This window comes from Lutra lutra, chromosome 11 (assembly GCF_902655055.1).
Source record: "Lutra lutra chromosome 11, mLutLut1.2, whole genome shotgun sequence".
NCBI classification, from domain to species: Eukaryota; Metazoa; Chordata; class Mammalia; order Carnivora; family Mustelidae; genus Lutra; species Lutra lutra.
Genome location: NC_062288.1, coordinates 91,857,240 through 91,879,153, shown reverse-complemented (window position 1 = coordinate 91,879,153; position 21,914 = coordinate 91,857,240). Strand labels below are relative to the sequence as shown.

At 40.1% G+C, this 21,914-nt stretch overlaps 1 long non-coding RNA gene and 1 pseudogene across 1 annotated transcript in view; one reads left to right on the top strand and one right to left on the bottom strand.

The window, feature by feature from the left end:
* Nucleotides 1-1,082: 1,082 nt before the first annotated feature.
* LOC125080530 (protein Shroom3-like) lies at nt 1,083-3,218 on the top strand (annotated as a pseudogene).
* Nucleotides 3,219-13,925: 10,707 nt separating this feature from the next.
* Nucleotides 13,926-21,914, bottom strand: part of LOC125081050 (uncharacterized) — a 237,693-nt gene continuing 229,704 nt past the window's right edge. Inside the window, exon 9 of the long non-coding RNA XR_007121565.1 lies at nt 13,926-14,417. This is a non-coding gene — a long non-coding RNA (uncharacterized LOC125081050). The remainder of the gene's footprint in view (nt 14,418-21,914) is intronic.

Below are 21,914 nucleotides of genomic sequence, written 5' to 3'. Positions count from 1 at the left end.
TCTCTCTCAAATAAATAAATCCTTTAAAACAAAACTGTGTTAACCTCTTGACACAAATGAAGAAAATCTTTCTTCAATAATTTTGACCCAAGATAATCAAAATTTTATTGTTTGCTGACACCCTTTCCAGTCAGTACCTCCTGGGCCTGTCTATTCTCTTGAGGGATAACTAGTTTTGATAAAGTTCTTGAAACTGAGCCAAAATCTACCACTATTTAATTTCTCTTCACTATTCCAAGCTTTATAGCCTCTGGAATGGCCCAGGTGAAACCTACTCTTTTTGAACATCAGCCCTCTCAGGAACTGGAGACCTATTATGCCCTAGTTAATCTTCTCTTGCACAATGGTTAAGAGTTTAGGCTTTGAACCCAAAGAGTTGGGTCTCAATCCCATATTCACAATAAAATAGCTTTTCCTTCCACGCAAGTTACTTAAACGCTCTGAGTTTCCTCAGTTTTAAATTGAGAAATAACATCTATCCAAACAGTTTATTGTAATGCTCTGAGTTTCCTCAGTTTTAAATGGAGAAATAATATCTACCTAAACAGTTTACTATAAACACTTTTTTAAAATGATATAAAAAGGACAATAAATAAGCATAATACTTGCTGCATAGCATATGTTCAGTAAAGATCCTCTCACATCCTCTTTATTCCTAGATATCTGACATTTTCCTTAAATGGCCATATTCTAAATACCTTATTAACACATCACAAACCATCACTATAATTCTAAATTCTAGAGGACATCAAACCTTATTATAGGTGAGATGCAGACATTTATAGCAGTGGTTTTTGAACCTATATGATTCAACACCTCTTTTTATAACAAATATTTTGTAATGTTCTCTTTATAATCCTTGAAATTCATTAGCAGAAAACTAATCTACCTGCAAAAATGATTTCAAATAATTAATATTTGACTGTATCTGGATTCATCCCCCTGAAGCCTTGCCCCCATGACCTGCCCATCATAACTGCTATAGGCACAGCATGCCCTATAGTATGGTTGAGTGTGGCTAAGCCCCTGAGCAGCAGCAAGGTTTGAACTCAGTTGGCCTGGAGCCCCATGCAGCTCTGAGGATGGCCATGGCCACGCCAGAGGTGATGAGCTGCCTGTGCAGATCTGAGCCTGCAGACACTGTCACCTCTGACTCCTTTAACCCAAAGCACCTCATTTCTGACCCCAGCTCAGGAAAGCAGCATGATCAGGAGGAGCAAAGCTCTTGCTGAAGCAAAAGTGCTTTGAACCTGCAGGCTGACCTCACACTCAACACTCTAATCAAATCTGGGGAGAACCAACCTGATGCCAGCATGATGTTAAACATCTCAGGGCACCATTGCAATCCTTGGCCCCAAAGCTACCATTTCAGCTCCTCTGCAACTATGACTGTGCTAACATGAGGTAGAGCACTGACACTGCAGTTCCCAGGAGAGTATGGGGAGCCCGGAATAGTGGGGGACACCCACCCGCCATCTTCTTTCCCCTGACAAGTCCACCAGCAGCACTGACCAGCTCAGGCACCTCGGCAACAAGCGTGACTTCCCTTTATAGTTCCTTCTCCCAGTTCTATCCAGCATCTTTAGGCATCCAACCCATCTCTGGCCAGGAGTGTTCAGGCTCCATGGGTATCACTTCTGTTCAAGGCTGCCTCCTAGGGGGGATGCAACACCAGACACTTGCTATGTCAAGACAGCATGAACCCCTAGGGGGAGTCTCAGCGGACTATGAAGTGAACTCTTCAGTCCTGCTTCTCCAAGGCGGGGAGGTCTGAGCATCAGCAAACGGTTGGGCTGAGGATAAATGGCATAATGTTCCTCTGGGCAAGGGAGAGCCACCCCTGTTGTGGAGCCAGCAGTTCCCCAGTTCCTTGGAAACTGCCACTGACGATTTGCCTCCTAAAGGGGGCGCATCCCTGTCCCCAGCTCACAGTGTCAGCTTGCAGCCTTTGCAACTCTGAGCTTGACTGGCACCTACCTGGTACCCTCCCTGAAGCCACATTTTGCCCAGGTGCCCCAGCCTTCCATGGGTACTAAGAGCACGCTCTACTTTGCACTGGCCAAAGAAACTGGATATAAACTGGATATAGCCCCTCAGGGAGCTTAGGACAAGATGGCTACTCTTGATGGGAATGGAAACCAAAATGGATCTAGCAGACCTGGGTTTGACTTCGATGAGCCCCTAGAACATGACTCAATGTCCTCAGTAGAGAAGCCTGAAACCTCAGCCAAATGTACCCCTTACAAGGCCATTTCTCTTCAGTACCTGAAAACTAACAGAATACCTCTCTAAAGAGACATCCCACCCCTCTCCAAGGCGACTCATATCCCAGTGAGAGAAAGAGCAAGGACAGCACAAACTCATATTCTAATTACCACAGCCTCCAACCCCCTCAGGTGGGTGGGTGAAGATGAGAGTCCTTCCAGGCATCCAGAGCCTTGGGAGGGCGATTTCCCCAAAGACTGCAGAGGCTAGAGAAAGAAGGCCTAGGCCCAGAACCTGTGAAGCAACTTCAGCAGGACGGACCAAGTCATCCTTTTCCTCTTTCCAGAACATTCCTAGAAGTCGAAGAGGGTAAGGCAGCCCAGAGCCAGGAGGGCTACCTGGATGGCCGCCCACCCACACAGTCAACACCCACACAGAGAATTCTGGAAGGAAAGCTGTTCCTGATCACAGGAGCCATGTGGACAGGCCAGTTTCCCATCCAAGATTCGAGGAGAGCATCAGTGCCTTGGTCTCTTCCTACCACTCAGAACCCAGGTATGAGGAGCCACCCTGGCCAGCGCAGAGCAGAGCAGTCTGGGCAGGGGTGGGCTGTGCAAGGCTTTCAGAGCAGGAAGCCCACTGCTTGCAGCTGGAGGTTTCCAAGATGGAGCAGCGGGAGCAAGGGAGCCAGAGGCCTTCAAGTGCGGGCAGCTCCACTCAGGGCCACAACTACAGGCCCAAAAGGCTGGTGTCAACTTTCAACGCTTGGGGAAACGACTGCCAGGAGACAAAAACCCACATCCGGTTCTCGGAACCCACTGAAGCCCTAGACAATGGGGAGCAACACTTCAAAAACGGGAGCCAGGCCGGAAGAAGTTTCCTGGCAACCATGTGCTCAACAGTGGAGGAGGGGTGCTGGCCACGGGCCTGGTCCCCCACCCCAGCCCCACCCCCATCCTGAGGCCAGACACTCACCGGCTCCACCGTGGGGGCCACCGTCAGCTCCTCAGTGAAGACAGAAGGAGGCCGTGTGACGAGACCACAGGCCCGCGCGCCAAGTCACCCACACTGATGAGCACTCGGTGGCGCTAACCAGGACAGCATTCAGGGCGCACAGGCCCAGGCACCCCGGGACCCTGGGACCCCGGGACCACCTTCTCTTCACGTTCTCTTCTGGCGCCAGCTCCAGGTGCCCGCCGGCTTCTGCCTCGCAGCACGTACTGCGTGAGCCGCACCACGTGACCCGGGTGAGGACGACCCCGCCCCCACCGCCCCGAGGATGGGCACCGAGTTTGCGCTCTACACCCTTCCCCCACGCCCTGGCCCCACCCAGCAGAAGAAGGCCTCCCGCTCGGAGCCACAGATGTATGAGGTGGGGGGTCTCAGCAGAGGCCAAGCCAGGGGGGGCCCCTGGGCTCATAGAGGGAGGGGCTGCGTTTCCAGAAAGTGCGGTGGCCACCTGGGTGAAAGGGAATGTGTGAGTTTGGACATCCTGGCCAACTACCTTTAAGAGGACCAATTCCAGGATTACCCGCGTTTTGTTAAAATGGAGTGAGCGCTCCTCACTACGCAGCAAAAGCTGGGCAACAAGATCAAACCCGGAAAAACCAGGAGTAAGTCAGCTGTGTGCTGGAGGTTCTTGCCTCAGATTTCATTCCTAAGGCAGGGGCCCTGGCTCTGCCCCCAAAGCTGGCAAGTGAAATGACTCCTGGTGGGGGATGTACTTTCAGTGGTACTTGACCAACATGAACTTCCTCTGCACTTTAACCTCTTTTGAACTATCCAACCAAAAAATTGCCTTTATGTCAACCTGATTTAATCTAAAAATGTTTGATATAAACCAGTGTTTAAACTACATAGGTTATTGGGGGCAGCTCACCCCTGGGTGGCTCAGTCAGTAGAGCGTGGGACTCTTGATTTCAGCTCAAGTCATGATCTCAAGGTGGTGGGATCAAGCTCCGTACTCATCAGGGAGTCTATTTGGGATTCTCTCTCTCCCTCTCCTTCATCTGCCCCTCCCCGCTTTTGCTCTCTCTAAAATAAATAAATCTTTTACCATATATATAATATATTAGTAATAATAATAAATAATTAAATACACACACACACACATACATATATACTATATCAGTTAATGGGGTTATTCTGGATAAAAGGAAATAATTCTATCCTGGAAGAAACCAGGGTTTTCTTTCTCGCCCTTCATGATTGATCCGTAAGAGCTTGAATGCTACTGGGAACTTAACCCCTTTCTATTATTATTTTGTAGTAGAAAGATACTTAATGGAAGTGTGAGAACTGTTGGAGGACATCTGGTTGTTTAGTTTTTAAAAGGCTGAGGTAACATAGATCAGTGTGTGTCACCCCCAGGAATGTATCCATATTCCTTGCCTGTGGGCCATGTACCCTGAGAACAAGTAGAGTACTCATTAAAAGCTTTAAAGCCTTAAAGAGTAACATAGATAGAGAAGAAAATTGTAAAGCCTTGAACATTGTTAGTATTTATATTTTTAAAAATGAAAAAGATCATTAAGTTTGTGTGCTAACCACATATTTTATTCTATTTTGGGGTAGACATAGACAATTATGTTTGAGTTACGTATTTTGTGAAAACCTTAATGAAATGAAGAATTCTAAAGATAGTTTAAAAAAGTTAAAATCCTAAGTGTAATATAAATGAGACTTTTTTAAAAAAGAGCGGCATATAATGTGTACTTCAATATGCAAAAGATTAAATGGCAGACATAACAAAGAAAAGAGATGATTGCACCTCTACATAAAATCTCCATTAATACACCAACATCAAAAGCCAGCTGATATAGAAGTGAATAGTATGACTACCAGTGACATAATTTTCTGAACTTGTAGATAGCTACCAGTAAAGTTCTGTTCAAAAACCAAAATATAAGCTCCCTTTTACACATAGTATATATCTGAAAATTAATACCTTATAATAATACTTTAAGATTTCATATTAACTGTAGTTGGGTTTTAAGTCTGGGTGATTCTAAACAACGTTTGCCCATAATAATATCCTGTGGGACATTTCATGGTAATAAATGACAGAAGACAACTCTTTGAAGTTTTGACCTGGCTCATGTATTATTGGATACATAGCATGGCTGGATAGTAATGCTTCCCATGTCAAAAGCATGGAATTATTTTAAAAAATTATACACACACACACACACACACACACACACACACATATATACCCACAAATTAAAAACAAAATAAAATCACTGTTTTAAGGTTCCAGATCTATCTGTACTCCTAATCTTTATCTGAGCGATTTTTTAGGGGCAACTATAGTATCATTTCGGTGACTTATCGGCAAGTTGTGGATTTTGAATCACTCCTTTGAGAAATGTCCTCAATTTTACCCTTTACAACAAGCCATATCTGCCATATTGAGGTAAATTACATTAAAACTCAATTCCATAACTTATATTTATTTTTGCTGAATTTCATTTTCTCTATTTCAGTCCATCTTTTCAGTCTATCATTTTGAATCTTGATTCTGACATATCATATTATCTCAGGTTGGTTTTCATCACAGTCAAATTAGATAAGCATTTTTCATCTGTCTCTATTCAAGTTGCTACTAAAAATGAAGAAAAGAGAAACAATGACAAAGGTGTTGGAACTTGACTAGAAATTTCCACCAAGTTGACATAGCTCCTTTTATTTGTAAGTATATGGCTAAAAGGGATCCATGAGAAATGTGGTCAATCTTGGTAAAACTAAAGCAGACTACATCTATAGTATTTCTCTTATATGTGAAGTTAATGTTACCAGCTGCGTCTTAATTTTAGGGCACAATGCTCAATAAACTTATTTTGGCCTTTAGTGGCAATAATCCCCTTTTCTAAATTATTTCACAGGCTTAATTTTAATAACTTTAAGAATTCTGACATAATACATACAGCCTTAAAATATTGCCATATTAATTTAGCTACTATAACAGCGAGGCTCTGAAAACTCAGTGGTATCATGCAATAGAAGTGTATTTCTTTCTCCAAATTCAATCTGCCATGGGGTTAGAGGGTTCTGCTTCACTAAATGATTCAGAAAATGAAGACAAGGTAGGTCACCTTTGAAGCATAGCTCCCAAGCCTATCCTGATTTTTGAGATATATCCTATAAGTGTATGGGTTAGGTCAGGAAGTGGCATATCTCACTTCTTTACAAACAATTCACTAGCTAGAACTCACAGGGTCACACCTAACACTAAGGAAACCTGGAAATACAATCTTGCTATCTGCCTAGAAGAAAAGGAAATGGATTTTCGTAAACTAATGGTCTGTGCCAATATCTTTCTTCGATCTGTGTTAGAGGGGCTCCTGCTCTGTGCCCGCATGCTTTGGGCATCCCTGTGTTTTGTAATGCCTTCCCAAAAATGTTCTAGTATACTTCCTATGCCTGGAACTCACCAGGGCCAGCAGTGTTCTCTGGGCAGTGCACCTAGAGCCTACACTTGGTCCCAGGTGAGTATTATTGGAAGCATCAACCTCAAAACTTTCTAAGTCCCATTCCAGTAGCTCAAACCTACCAGAGCCAGTACTACTCTCCAGTTGGGGTCCCCTGAGTCAATATCAGGGGCCATGTGGACCACAGTCTCTGCTTCCCCTCAGGTATTTCACCCTCTAATGAGATTATGGGGTTGACTAGATACTCCAATGGGACTGGGCCACCAGAATAGTGCTGACACATTGGTTTGGGATGACTTTTATCCCATGAGAGAAGGCAGGAGATGCTCAGAGCTCTGGGCTAACAATGGTCCGCTGTCAGCCCTTGGGACCTACCCTGGATAGGTCCCTTTGTGGATTCTTACTCCTCTGTGTTGGACCATGGTTATGCCTCAAGTCTGTAGCAGCCAAGGGCAGCAGGGATGGCAGGAGCCAATATTTATTGTTAGGATCTCCACCATCAGTACCTAGGAGGTCATCCACCTTCTTCATAAGTTCTGCACCATGTTCCAGGCAGTCCCTAAGGAACGACTGTACCTAATACCACTGAAGGCAATAGGATGTTTACTCCACAATGTCAAAGGGATTTTCTGATTACTTGATGTGGTGAGGTTGTACCTTCATCAGTCAGGATTATACCATGCTCAATGAGGGATGGATATTCCATGCATGAAGGGATCCATTCTTGCTTTGAACACTGGGTCCTTGCCTCTCTTCTCCATTGGTGGCAGTGTGTGGAAGGCAGGGGTATGGACAACATAAAATAAGATCACATTCTAGGAGTGCAGCCTAAAGAGTTCAAGAGAAGATGCGGTTGGAGAGGTGTTGTTTTATGCTCTCAAATCATTAAGTTAATATGACCAGAAAAATAATTATTATTTATACTTTCCTTTGTACTCTGCATAATATTTACCTTTGTGGTTATCATCAATGAAGCACAGTAACAGCTTTTGAGTCATTGGGAAACAACATTCATGGGCTGCACAATGAAGATGCTGTCCCATGGTCAATAATGCAACCGGCATTAAATAAATGGTATTAGGGAACTGCAGGAACAAGAAGATCCATACTGTTTCCATACAAGCAGAATTCTAAGGGCCATGGTATTGTATTATTACCTTTTTCTCTCAGTGGGGCATATAAAATATCCAGGAATGATGCTTTTGACAATGAATTGCATTGACCCATCAATGAATTTAGAGAGTTTTTCATTTGGACCGTTTTAATTCCTCAGGACTATAGGATGTTGTTGTTTTTTTTTTTTTTTTAAGAGTGGGGGTTGGGTAGAGGGAGAGGAAGAGAATCCCAAGTAGGCTCCACACCCAGTGCAGAGCTTGACACAGGGCTCACGCTCATGACATTAAGATCATGACCTGACTTAAAATCAAGAGTCAGATGCTTAACTGACTGAACCACCCAGGTGCCTCTGTTTTTCTTTTATGTAGATCTTCTATAATTTCTTCCAATAATGTTTTGTAGTTTTCAGTGCATGCCTTGTGTTTAAGTGGTTTCTGAAGTATTTTGTTTTTTGATGCTCTTTAAAGTAATTCTTTTCCCAATTTCTTTTCCAGATTGTTCATTACTAGTATTCTGAAATACAACTAATACTGGTATATTGATTATGTGTTCTGCACCCTTGCTGGACCTGATTACTATATGTTAATATACATTGGGACTTATTTTCATGCTCCAGGAGGGGAGTTTATGACTCTGCATTAACCTTTACTTCTTGTTCCTACAGAGCCTCAAGGTCAACCAAAGATGAGAGCTTGGGGCCCTCTCAGGTCTTTCCTGGGCATGTGTATAGCTTTGCACATGTTCTCGGTTCTGTGTATGTATGTGACCTTCTAGATTCCCAGGAATAAACTAGAGCTTCTCCAAGCTTCTTAGGAATGGCTTATTCCCCAGGTTTTATTTTCCTTTCAGGCTTTTTATAGCCCCAACTAGTAATGCTTCCTCAAGTTAAACATTGGCTAATGATTTTTTTGTTTGTTTTGTAAAATGCCTTGTAGGTAGCTCACTTAGAGAGAGCTCCAAGTCAAGTAAAATAAAAACATGATCTGAGAATGAAGCTTTCCAGAAGGGTCAAATGTGGCAAATCTGTGGGAATGGGCTTTGGGGTTGCTCCAAATTTATTCTTCTGTGCTCTGTGGGTGCTAGGCTCTTTGTTTTCACAGCTACTATAGTTGTTTTTTAAGGCTACTATGGAGCTGGGCAGAAGGGATGTAAATAGGACAAGTTAAAAAAGCCACAAGAAAAAAAAAGGAGAATAGAAATTAAAAAAAAAAGCTACAAGACTCCCTGTTTACTAAGATTGCACTGTTTATCTTGAGTAAAAACATTACTCAAATTGCTTCACATTGTTCCAAAATTCTGAAACTGCTGATTTTAACAGTTTTGCCAGTGTTCTTTTCTTATATGAGGAGGAGATTTTCAGAAAACCTTACTCCAACGTTCTGGAAATAAGATAAGCCACACATACAATGCTTAGAAAGAAGTGAGATACACACAAATATACATACGATGTGAATTGATGTATATAATATTCAAAATCAGGCATAATTATGATATAATTATGATATTAGATAATTATGATATTAGAAGTCGGAATAATGATAATCCTTTAGGGAGAAGCACAAGGAGTAGAAGCCTCCTTGGGGAGGGCTTCTTATGTTCAGTTTGATGATTTAGATGCTGGTTATGTCCACTTATAATATTCAAACCTGCAGATGTATGATTTGGGCACCTTTCTTTATGTATTTTACACTTCAATAATACCATAAACATAACCAAGAAATTAGGGATAAGGTTTCTGTATACTAGTTGAACAGGTGAAAGTCCAGTAGATAGCTTCAGTGATATTTGAGAATGTTCTAGTACTTAAGTTATTAAGTGGTTCATGCATGTACTTTTAATAATGCATCAAATTATACATACATGTGACAAATATTCTTTCTTATGCATCCAGTACTGCATAATAAAAGTTATTTAAAATACTATCAGTGTTGGGGTGCCTGGATGGCTCAGTGGGTTAAGCTGCTGCCTTTGGGTCAGGTCATGATTTTAGGGTCTTGGGATCGAGTCCTGCATCGGGCTCTCTGCTCAGCAGGGAGTCTGCTTCCCTCTCTCTCTATGTCTGCCTCTCTGCCTACTTGTGATCTCTGTCTATCAAATAAATAAATAAAATCTTTGAAAAAAAAAAAGTACTGTCAGTGTTGTCCAGTATCCATTAATAACTTGAGGTTTGAAACTTAACAGCTGTCCACCTTTATTTGATTTTTAGAGTATTTCCAATATTTTATTTCATAATGTTGTAATTAGAATGCATATAAATAAGTCCTTGAGTATACATCTGATAGTTTCCTTAGGATATATTCCAAAAGTGAAATTCAGGGATCAAAGTATGTGAATATTTTAAATACACTTAATATATAAAACCAGGTTGTCTATTGGGAACATTTACAAAATAACTTATCATTCTCCTCAGAAACATAAGAGAGATTTCATTTTCTGCCTCCTTTCAAACACTAGGATGAATATGTACACAAAAATATATCAATATACTTGGGGCACATGGGTGGCTCAGTCAGTTAAGCATCTGCCTTCGGCTCAGGTCATAATCCCAGGGTGCTGGGATCGAGTCCAATATTGGGCTCTGTGATCAGTGGGGAGTCTGCTTTTCCCTCTCCCTGCTCATGTGCTTTCTCTCTCTCTTAAGTAAATAAAATCTTCAAAAAAATACATCACTATACTAATATAAAATATTTATGTATTCTATGGAATTTTTTGAAGAGTTTATTAATTTATTAGAGAGCGTGCATGCATACACACACATGCACACACACATTAGCCAGGGAGGGACAGAGGGACAAGCAGACTCCTTGCTGAGTATGGAGCCCAATGGGAGGCTCCATCCTAGGACTCTGACATCAGGACCTGAGTCGAAGTTAGATGCTTAACCAACTGAGCCACCCAAGCGCCCCTATTATATAGATTTTAATTTCAAGTTTTCAATATGTTAAAGGAAGGATGTTATCTCATTTTATCTTGTATTTTTTTTATTAATAGCTGTGTTAAATATTTTTCCTATGCTTTTTTTTTAATTGGCTCTTTTGACTTCTGACCCCTATTTATTATCTTACTCTTATTTGAGTGTTTTCTGTTTTTCTTGTTGATTTGTAAAATCATTGAGCATTTTAATTGTTTTCTAAAGTCTATTATCCATATTTGACTAAGCCTAATATTTAAATTTTTGTTGATACTTTAATCTCAAACATTGCTTGAGCACATTTAATAAGGTTTCAACTACTTTCATTTCTAAGGATCTTTTCACTGATGTTCAGAATGCTGTATGGAATAGTTTTCTCATTTCCTTTCCCTTAAAATTTTCAGCCTCAATACCATCAAAAGTAATGGAGCTCTCTCAGAGTTCTGTATGTTGTGACCCCTTCTGGTGTTCTTAAAACTACCTTTGAAGAAGATGCCAAGGAATGAAAACAGGACTTCATGTGCTCCTGCCACTCTCCTATATTCTCTAACAGTTGTATCAACATCTAAATCTGTCTTGGAGACCATCAGCAACAATCCCACCAAGCCCTTTATCCTTGTTTGTGTCAGTTACCACAGAAAATACAGGGCCCCCGGATACCCTCATCTAAAGATTGTTCTGCCTATATGGCTTACCCACTCTCACATCCCACCCGAAACCTCAAACTGAAATGCTGGGCCTTTTAGACCAAATGATGAGTCAACAGAAAAATCCACTGTGTCCTCAGCCTCTTCTGTGAACATTCCCAAAACATGACTCCTCCTGGGGCTGCTTCTTCCCATGCCATTCTTTCAAGAGTTGCACATGGATCACTGTTCTTCATTTTTCCCTAAAACCTATGGTTGTAGGGATTAGCTTCATTAATTCATATTTTTTTAAAGGGATACCCGTGTGCCCTGTCGATGAATTATGTTTTCTCCCAGTTTCTTCTCATATGTAGTCAGTGACCAAATGCTATAGACTCAGCCTCTCTTTAAGACTTTGACTTTTCTTTTCTTGATTATCCAGTTCAGTAACGTTCTACTTCTTTCCTGGGACATTGTAATGAATATCACCCTGCTTCCAATTATTTCTTCCCCTATTTTTTTCCACACTTGAAAAATACGATCTCCTCATCTGTTTTTTTTTGAAAACAGATTTTATCAAGCCACTGACACAAAACTCAAATGTGACAATTTCATCCCTAAGTACTTAATATGCACTCTATGCCATACACTCTAATATATACTCTATGCCAATATTAGATAAACACCTCGCATGCAATACCTAAACTACCCTTTAGTAATCTTTGAGGGACATGGTACTATCATCAAGAGAAAGATTAATGAACTTGCCCCCAATCATAGAGTTAGTGAGTGATGGAAGTGACAGGTGCAATTTAAACTCTGATCTGCATCCGTAGACCAGCAAAGACTGCCGAACATACTGAAAAAAAAAAAAGAAAACCTTCATTGGCTCTCTATTCAAATCTAAATTCCTAAACTGGGTATTCAATTTCAGTCATCAGATGCATACCACTTATCCCTTTCAAGTTAAAGTTTCTCTTTGCAACCTTATTCATTCTGCAATAAGAGCTCCTACAAATGCAATAGGTACATAATATTTCTTTAGGCTTTCATTTCTACATCAATGACAGCTATGCAGAGTAAATAATCTCTGTGAACACATCCAAATCTAACATTATATGATGCTATAGTACTTTTCATGCTATAAAAGTCTCAAACTAATGCCTCTGCCTTACTAAAAATATGAAACAACCTACAAGCCTTGACATTCCTTTCTTTGGTTCATATTTTACCCTTTACCCAGAAATTGCATCTCTATAACCCTTCTGGTCCAAATCTTTTGCTAGTCCTCCAGAGTATGCTCACACGTTACTTTCCCCATAAAGCATTGTCTGACACCACAAAACTAATTACAATATACTTCTCTCTCTGTATCCACTATTTAGCTGTTGCTTGCTCTACAGTTCCAGACACACCACCTCACATTTTAATTAGCTTCGTACTTTCCTTTCTCAATCACTGGATATAAAGTTCACCTACTTAAGCAACTATATTTTATCTAGCTTACTATTCAGCCTACTTTGCTATGATTATATCACAAATAATAGTCACTTGGTAAATTTTTGATAAATGAGTTGATTACCAACTCACTAGCTTGACTCACTTTCACATGTGCTTAGCTAAATGGGAAAAGAGTTTAGCATAGTGGTTAAGGGCTCAGATGGTGTATATTTACATCCTGACTCTACTATCTATTTAAACTCTCTGAGTCTTATTTTCTTCCTCCATAAAATGGTGAAAAGAACTATACATAACTCTTAGGGGTTTTGTGAGAATTATTTGAGGCAATTCATAAGAAGAATTGGAAAGTATCTGTCATGATTTAAGCACTCAGTAAATGTTAACTGTATTACTGCACATTATGAAACAAAAATAAGGATTTCAAAAGAGATCTAAAATAATTTTCAACAAATGTACTTTCATATGCTTTGTACGGGACTTCCTGGCAGGTGAAAAATAACAATAAACTTAATTAAGGGGTGACTTTTCTGGTCATTCATAAAGGACAGAGCAGTTTTAATCCTGGCAAGAAGAAAGGTCTGGAAGCTTTCATATTCAATCATTTTCTTAACATGAATAAGTCGAGTGCTCCATTAGTTCTGGAGAGGAGAGCATAATAGAATCAGTCCTATAATGGGGGCATTAAGCCCTCTTACATTATAAGAAATTATTGAAAAAGGCTGCCAGGCTCTGATTTCCTTGAAAAATATGGCTATGGATATTCAACAGTAGCATCAAGCCTAATAAAAACTTTTACTTTAAATAGCTAGAAACCCAAATGGCAGCATAGAATGCGAACGTCAGTCTTGAGCAAGAATAGGACTGAAAGGAAATAGACACAACTCTGCTTAATGCAGGTGCCTATAAGTAATACCACTTACCACCTTCTTTAGATGCTTTCATTAAGATGAAATGGTATTTCCATTGTTTGTCTTTATTTACATAGCAACTATACATAAGAAATGAAATTTAGGGGCACCTGGGTGGCTCAGTGGGTTAAAGCCTCTGCCTTCAGATCAGGTCATGATCCCAGGGTCCTGGGATGGAGCCCCGCATGGGGCTCTCTCTCTGCTCAGCGGGGAGCCTGCTTTCTTCTCTCTCTCTGCCTGCTTCTCTGCCTACTTGTGGTCTCTGTCAAATAAAGAAATAAAATCTTAAAAAAAAAAAAGAAGTGAAATTAAAAGTCAACAACATCAGCAGTCTATGTAAAATAGTGACATTTGTATCTTTTGAACACTGACATGAGAGAGGATCAACTCCATCATAGGAAATTGAGGAAAATTTAGCTCACCATTCTTTTTATTACCTTTCTTGAGAATTAGCTTATTTTCCTCCTAGTATGCTCTTTATTACCACTCCATTTCTTAAAGGCACTAATTTGCCTGTCCATTATACACTGTTTTCCAATTTGAGAGGGATAATTTTGAGTCAATCTAAAACCCACTAGGAAAATTTTCATAGTGGCATTACCTGTCTGCCTCAGTCCTTTGTTATTAGTGATACTCTGTCCAGGGCTTATACCATAGAGTAAAGAAGAAGGCAGATCACCGTCCAGAGACAGAGAAACTTCTCTGCAACAGTGTCAGAAATCCACAGGCACGGAGAGTATGTTGAGATGACTTCTTCTAGCTTCAAACTGAGGGACCAAAAACAAACAAATAAAACAACAACAACAAAAACAAGACAAAACAAGAAACAAAAACAAACCATAAGTCATTGACAGGGTACATGGGCCTTCTTTAATAAAATACAAGTTAGTGAAGCTGATCCCTACAATCATCCTTTCTTTCTCGTCTGATTACTTCTACTGATTACTTGATGATCACAATTCTCACACACACTGTTCATATTCCCATCAATTCTCACACACACTGTTCATATTCCCATCAACAGAAATGTAACAGAAACACCAGGGTATTTCCAGACAGAGTCATTCCCTAGCTGGATTTCCCAAATAAATTCATATCACCAAAGCCCCCAGATAACTAACATCAACCCTCTCTCCCACATCACATATCCATGAGCAATTGCCTCTCCCTTCGGCCTCAGTGCACTTTTATCAGTCCAAACATCTCATTATTCACAGATACATTCTAATATTAAATTCAGAAGTAAAAGTAAAATTATGCAACACCACTACAAACACTTATCTTCCCAGAAGCTTAAATCCAACAGTTTTCTTATTTAACCTTGCATTTCATTTAACAGTCTAAAAAGCTTTTGATAACAGTGTCCCGTGTTCCCTTTGTGTATCTCTTAAGTGAGAACCCTCACTGCCTTTTCAGATTTGTTCTTCACTAAGCATTATCAGATCTTAATAATTCAAAAAGTGGGAACAATAAAAAAAATCAATTAGAGAGGCGCTTAGAGATATGATTAAATTGAGATAAATGTAGAGAAGTTTAATCCCCGCTTAGTATGAGACATATCTTCCCAAGAAGGAATGTAAGAGGTAATCCTTAACAATGTCAATTCATGCTAATATGCCCCTTTCTCTGTTTTACAACTTCCTGCCCCTCACTTGTCCACCCCCAAATCACTGGCTCTAAAAAAGTCTTTACTTATTAATAAAGGAAATCTGGGGTGCTTGAGTGGTGCAGTCCAGTAAGCCTCCGACTCCTGGTTTTGGCTCAGATGGTGATCTGAGACCTGAGATCAAACCCTGTATCAGGCTTTGTGATCAGAGTGGAGTCTGCTTAAGACTTTCTCCCTCTCCCTCTGCTCCCTTGTACCCCCCCCAACCCATGTGCTCACACGCACTCTCTCTCTCTCTCTCAAATAAATAAAATCTTTAAATAAATAAATACATAAATAAATAAAACCTAACTTGAGACAGTGATTGGGAAGTTAGAACAAGTAAGAAGTAATAATTCAAAGGAGACTTGAGCCCCATGCACACAGATCATATCATGTTTTATGATATACTAAGGATATGTTTCTATTAAGTGGTGAAATGCAAAAACAGAATGTAGAATTAAAGTATTTTAATTTATTTTATATTTGTTCTTGCATCTGTGTTATTACTCTCTTAAAAGGCAGAGACTGGAGAATGGAGAAGCAGTGCTATAGAAGACTGTAGAATTAGAGTTGGGGGTTAAGAGTTGCCTTTGGGCAAAAGAAATCATATTTTTATGTAAAAGCTAGATCCACCAAATTTGAAAATACAGTTCCTATCCTTCACGTAGGAAAAGTGACCTAAACTAGTTCAAGCTAGGTCTACAAGACCCTTCCCATAATGACCTCTAGTCACTGAGACAGGGATGAACAGAAACACAGCAAGAAGGAATCTCAGTCCACACACTGTCTACCTCCTCCTTCTTGCCTGCCCTTCTTCTCTCCTTCCCTTGGTCCTCCCTCCTTCTCTGTCTCTCCTTCCTTTCTTCCCTTTCTGTGTTTCTATTTAGCACCTTTATTCAGCTGGAGTTTTGTCTCTGCCAAAAGGGGTCTATGTAGATATCAGATATAAGAGCTTATATGTATGTATTTCTTGGTTTGCAAACTCGAAAGTTCCCCTGGTGAAATCTGAAACAGGCCCCTCTATACAGGTGACATGGAGAGACAAGAAAGAACAGACCTTCCCCAGATTAGTAGGTGGAAAGGAAACTTACTTACAAGGCTTGTCTTGGATGCTGCAAGAGGATTAGATCTCTGCACCTGCGCTCCAGAAGATTAAAAGTTTATATAGAGGCCTTAATGGGATTGGGTCACATATTCAGTCCAGATGGTCTCAACACCTTGTTCTCTCAATGCTAAATCCTTGAAAATGGCTCCCACTGTAGGACAGTGGGCAGAACATAAATTCTAAGGATAGACAAGGGGATGAGGAGTCTACAATTGCCTGGGTCCAGCTCTTGGGTCAACCAGTGGTCACATTCTCAGGATGACCTCCTCCGACATTACTGGGGGTAGAGGAAATTGATCACCAGATGATCAATACGGTCGGACCAAACACAAATCCACTAAGGCACCTGTCATCATTCCTGGTCCCCGAAGAGCTGACCACACTGGCTACTACAGAAATGCTACTCATTTCTGTTCACATGGCACCTTTGGGTTGATTATACCATGTCTCTCCCATCTTAGGTATGAAGCAACCATTTTGCTACTTAGACAATGTGCTAGGGATTAGGAGATGTAAGCTTACATGAAACCACCTGCACCCAGATGCATCTGCCACCCATTTCTTCTCCAAGGTCCTGACATCTTCCCTTGGAGCTTTCAGCAGGAAATGACTTCAGTCTTGTTCTCAGATCCCAGAGACCTCATGGGGAATTCTTCCTCATATTAGGCTGTATCCAGGGGGATAGCCAGTCTGGAGAAATTGAGGATTTGCCTCCAATTGATTCTACTTCAGTCTCCCAATTCTCTTACCTTTGTTGGATGTGCTTTTAGTTTTCCTCAGCAGCTAGGCTTTTAAAACACAGCTTGGAGAGAAAGTCTTTTGTTATTTGAATTATATTGTTTTATCTATCCCTGGAGACAAGGAACACAGAGTGACTGAACTATTTTAATGGTGGAAAGGTAATGAGGTAATAAAAAAAGAAAATAAGTACTACAAAAATTATTTATTTATTTATTTACTTACTTACTTATGTTGGAGAGAGTATGCGAACTGGGGGAGGGGCAGAGAGCGACAAAGAATCCTGAAGCATACTCTCCACTGAGTGCAGAGCCTGAGATCATGACCTGAGCTGAAGTCAAGAGTCAGCCACTCAACTGACTAGGCCACCCAGACACCCTAGAAAATAAGTACTTAAAAATGAGACTAGAGATGGTAAAATTCAGGTAGGTCTGTAAAGCAATTTGAAGTTACTCTATCTTTCCTACAACAAATAGTTTACTCTTGTTTTTCTTACATTTTTTTTTTTAAGTAGGCGCCATACCAAGCACAGAGCCCAACACAGGACTTGAACCCAGAATCCTGAGATCAAGACTTGATCCAAGATCAAGAGTCAGATGCTTAACTGAATGAGCCACCCAGCCGCCTCATGGATGTTTTACTCTCTAGCTAGGGCTCCTGGCCAAGTTCCTTTTATGGCTCCCTATAATAGATGCTTTCTTCAGCACTTACCATCTAAAAGCAACTGCCCCGACTTCTGTGTGCTCTGAACACTATATGAGAGCAAGGAACCCAGGGATTAACGAAGGCTTGCCTTGTCAATGTCCCCTACTTGATCCTATGACCTATCTAGATTGTGCGGAAATACTAAGACGTAACTTCCATGAAGTCTGGAACCTTATTTTTTTTTTGCTTATTACTGATTGCCTGCATTTAAAACAGAGCCTGGCTCATTGTAACTGCTCAACAAATATTTATGGGATAAATATTATAAGATCCCTCTTTTGTATGTCTATCCCTAAATATATATTTTAGTAATTGCTGCTAAACATTATTATTTCGAGGCCCTCTGAGGTACCAGGTGAAAAAGATAATAAATGAACAACAACATAAAAAAAAAAGGGTAGAAAATTACTTGAGGAGAATAAGTGGTCAGTTGGGATGAAGACAGGGATAAAATTTTTCCTAACAGCCCAAGGAACTGGCTCCCTCCATGACAGCCTAGAGATCTATAGATTCCCCTCAAATATCCAGTGAACTCTGAAGATGCCCTAATCATATAACATGTGTGTTGAAGGGAAAAGCCTTTTTCAGAGATTTTAATCTATCCAAATAAAAGCAATAGCAGCTATAGCCCCTCCTCTCCCTCCAATATATTCTGAACCATAAAGACAAAAACAGGCTTTCCATGGGGAGGGTTCACTGAACTGACCATTCACAAATGTCTTCTAAACCTGCTCCATTCGTACCTCTCCATATTATATTCTGGAAAGAGAACACAGGAACAGAGTTGGGATCCAAGTGTGTCCTAGACAAATTCCTTATCTGAATCTGAGGCCCATGAGTTTTCTTATTCAGCTGATAGATCTTGCATGTGATACTGAAGCTTACCTAGTAGCTGAGTACTTGATCACTAGTTCCTGGTACCAACCCTGGTTTCTCTTCTCCTCTAACTTTTCTCCAAACGTTTACCTAGCATGACTCAATAAAATATCCTTTTTAGTCACAAAATTAAATTCACTTTAGTAAACTTAAATTTTTAATGCCAGAGGAGTGAGTGTTTTTATTTTTCCACTAGAGACTGTAAATGGGATATTTTTATAGAATATATCTCTTGAGCTATTGCTCAATATTACAACTAGAATGCCTTTGCCAGTGGAGAATGAAACATACATCCATTATTAGTTCCGTAATAATGCTAATACCATGAGCCAAACTCAATAAACCTAACCAAATATGGATCTACAGAGTAATCTCCCGGATATGGAGTAAGTGTTACACACAATGATTCATTTTAACATGCAACAATGCAGAACAAGCTCATGCAATGAGGTAGTTATGTTCCAAGAATATTGCAGCTTTCATTAAAACGCTTTGTTTAAATGAACACACCGCAAAATACAGAGCTACATTTCTCATGACTGGAGAGGACCCAAAGCTATACAGTGCTACAAAACAAAAGATTTAGCCCATTAGAGATCCCCAAATTAATCAGAGCACTTTTGAGAAGCTCAGTTACAGAGTGCACTTCCTGAAAGCAGACTGCTCTCTTGTCACCTCAAGGCTCTGCCGATTTTGCTATTTTTTCCTTGGAACAGCCTTCTGGTCATTCTCCAAATGGATGGCTCCTTCCCTCTGTTAGAATTCAGCTGATATACCAACTCTCACATGATTTATCTAAGCTCCTGTCCTCTGGCCATGCCAGATGCCTCTCCTCTGAGTTCCGAATCATTACTGAGTATACCACTCTTCTAGGATTTACCAGAATATTGTACTGTGTGTTCATTTATTGTGATGCCTCACTATGTCATAAGCTATTTCAAAATAGCAACCATGTCCTTTATTTCTCTGGTCCCTGACCTTGTATGTGGCCTGGTATATAGCCATGGTATATAGCCATGTGTTGATACCTCTTTCCTTGGCCAGATCTTTCTCATAGCTGAGTTCTCAGTTTAAATATGACTTTCAGCAAAAGGTTTTCTTTGATTCAGAGTAAAAAGATAAAGAGATCACAACCAGTAGGCAGAAAACAACACTCAAAAGAAAAGGCAAAGGATCCAATTTATGGATTGTTAAAACACACAGGAGGAAAACATTTTTTTTCCAAGTATAAAGTATGAGAAAAATTTCCTGAAATAAAAGAAAACCTAAAGAGTCAGATTAAAAGGTAAGACAATTGAAAGCAATGTGAACTAAACCATATCTCAGTGAATTTACAGAAATCTTAAAACAAAGAATTTCCTAATCACCCAAGCAGCATGTGCATATAATTCAGAAAGAAAACTGAATAAAGCTGACCTCTGACTTTTTTCCAATGTTAGATGCCAGGATATTGATCTACAACATGTTGGGAACAAAAACATGTAACTCAAAAATTCTACAACTATTTTAGTTTGTATTCCAACTGGAAGATATTTTTCATAAGCTGGAAAACATTTTCCTAACCAAACAAAAAAAATCAAAAACTATAACAGTAATGTTTCCTTATTTCACTCCTATGAGAAGACAGAAAATCCTGGGAACTGAAAGCTGCCTTAGAATACAGAAATTCTAATTGGTTAAGTAGTTAAATTATGGAAAGAAAGGAGCCCCTGGGTGGCATAGTTGGTTGAGCATCCAACTCTTGGTTTCAGCTCAGGTCATGATCTCAGGGTCTTGAGATTAAGCCCCACATCAGGCTCGAAGCTTAGCAAGGAATCTGCTAAAGTTTCTCTCTCCCTCTTCCTCTTTCCCTCCCCACATACTCTCTCTCTACAGTGAATAAATAAATCTTTTTTTAAAATTATAGAAAGAAAGTTCTAGCAGAGAGCATTAAATCTGAATAAATGTGTAAGAAGGTCAATAACAATATTCCTAATAAGGACAGATAGATATTTTATAAATCCCGAAAGAAAGCTGTGTATTTAATAGAAATAATGAATTGTTGGTAATGGACTAGCATTAAGATCATAGACATGCCTTTCAGAAGTGGAAAAAGAGGACAAATGAGGTTATATTAATGAACTAACTTTATTATGGGTTATGAAAGGAGTCAATATATTTGCTTTTATGTTTGACATTAAACATATATATGCATACACATATGTAAGCCCATTTATATTTGACATATAGCTTTAAATGTACCACTTTCTTAAGTTATATAAGCAACTATCACTAGAATTATATAGTTTACAAGTAAGAAGAGAATATAAGGGGTGCCTGGGTGGCTCAGTGGGTTAAAGCCTCTGCCTTTGGCTCAGGTCATGATTCCAGGGTCCTGGGATTGAGCCCCACGTCCAGCTCTCTGCTCAGCAGGGGGCCTGCTTCCTCCTCTCTCTCTCTGCCTGCCTCTCTGCCTACTTGTGATCCCTGTCAAATAAATAAAATAAAAATCTTTATAATAAAAAATAAAAAATAAAGATCAAGTAGCAAAAGACAGAAAACTAAAAGAAGCAGCAAAGAGGAATAAAAATATTATTATTTCAAATTATTAATGCCTACTATTAATTATTATTTTAAATGTATTAATTCGAGCTACTGAATGCCTAGTATGTATCAGACATGGTATAAAAATCTGGGAGTGGGGGCGCCTGGGTGGCTCAGTGGAAGCCGCTGCCTTCGGCTCAGGTCGTGATCTCGGGGTCCTGGGATTGAGTCCCACATCGGGCTCTCTGCTCGGCAGGAAGCCTGCTTCCCTCTCTCTCTCTGCCTGCCTCTCCGTCTACTTGTGATCTCTCTCTGTCAAATAAATAAATAACATCTTTAAAAAAAAATCTGGGAGAGTATAATACAGAATAAAAAAGACACTTTCCTCATCCCCAGGAAATGTAATAGTCCAAGAGCTTATACACATACATATACAACACACACACACACACACACACACACACACACACACACACACACACACGCAGACTTGAGATTACAATCTTCATTGCTTAGAAGGTTGCCTTTTTAAGTTCCAATGCAGCTTCAGGGAAATCTGCCTGTCAATATGGTATTTATAGGGAGCACATGGCCATCCCTCTCAGAAGACATGCCCATCACTTACACTAATCAATCAAATCCTTCATTCATAAATATGTACT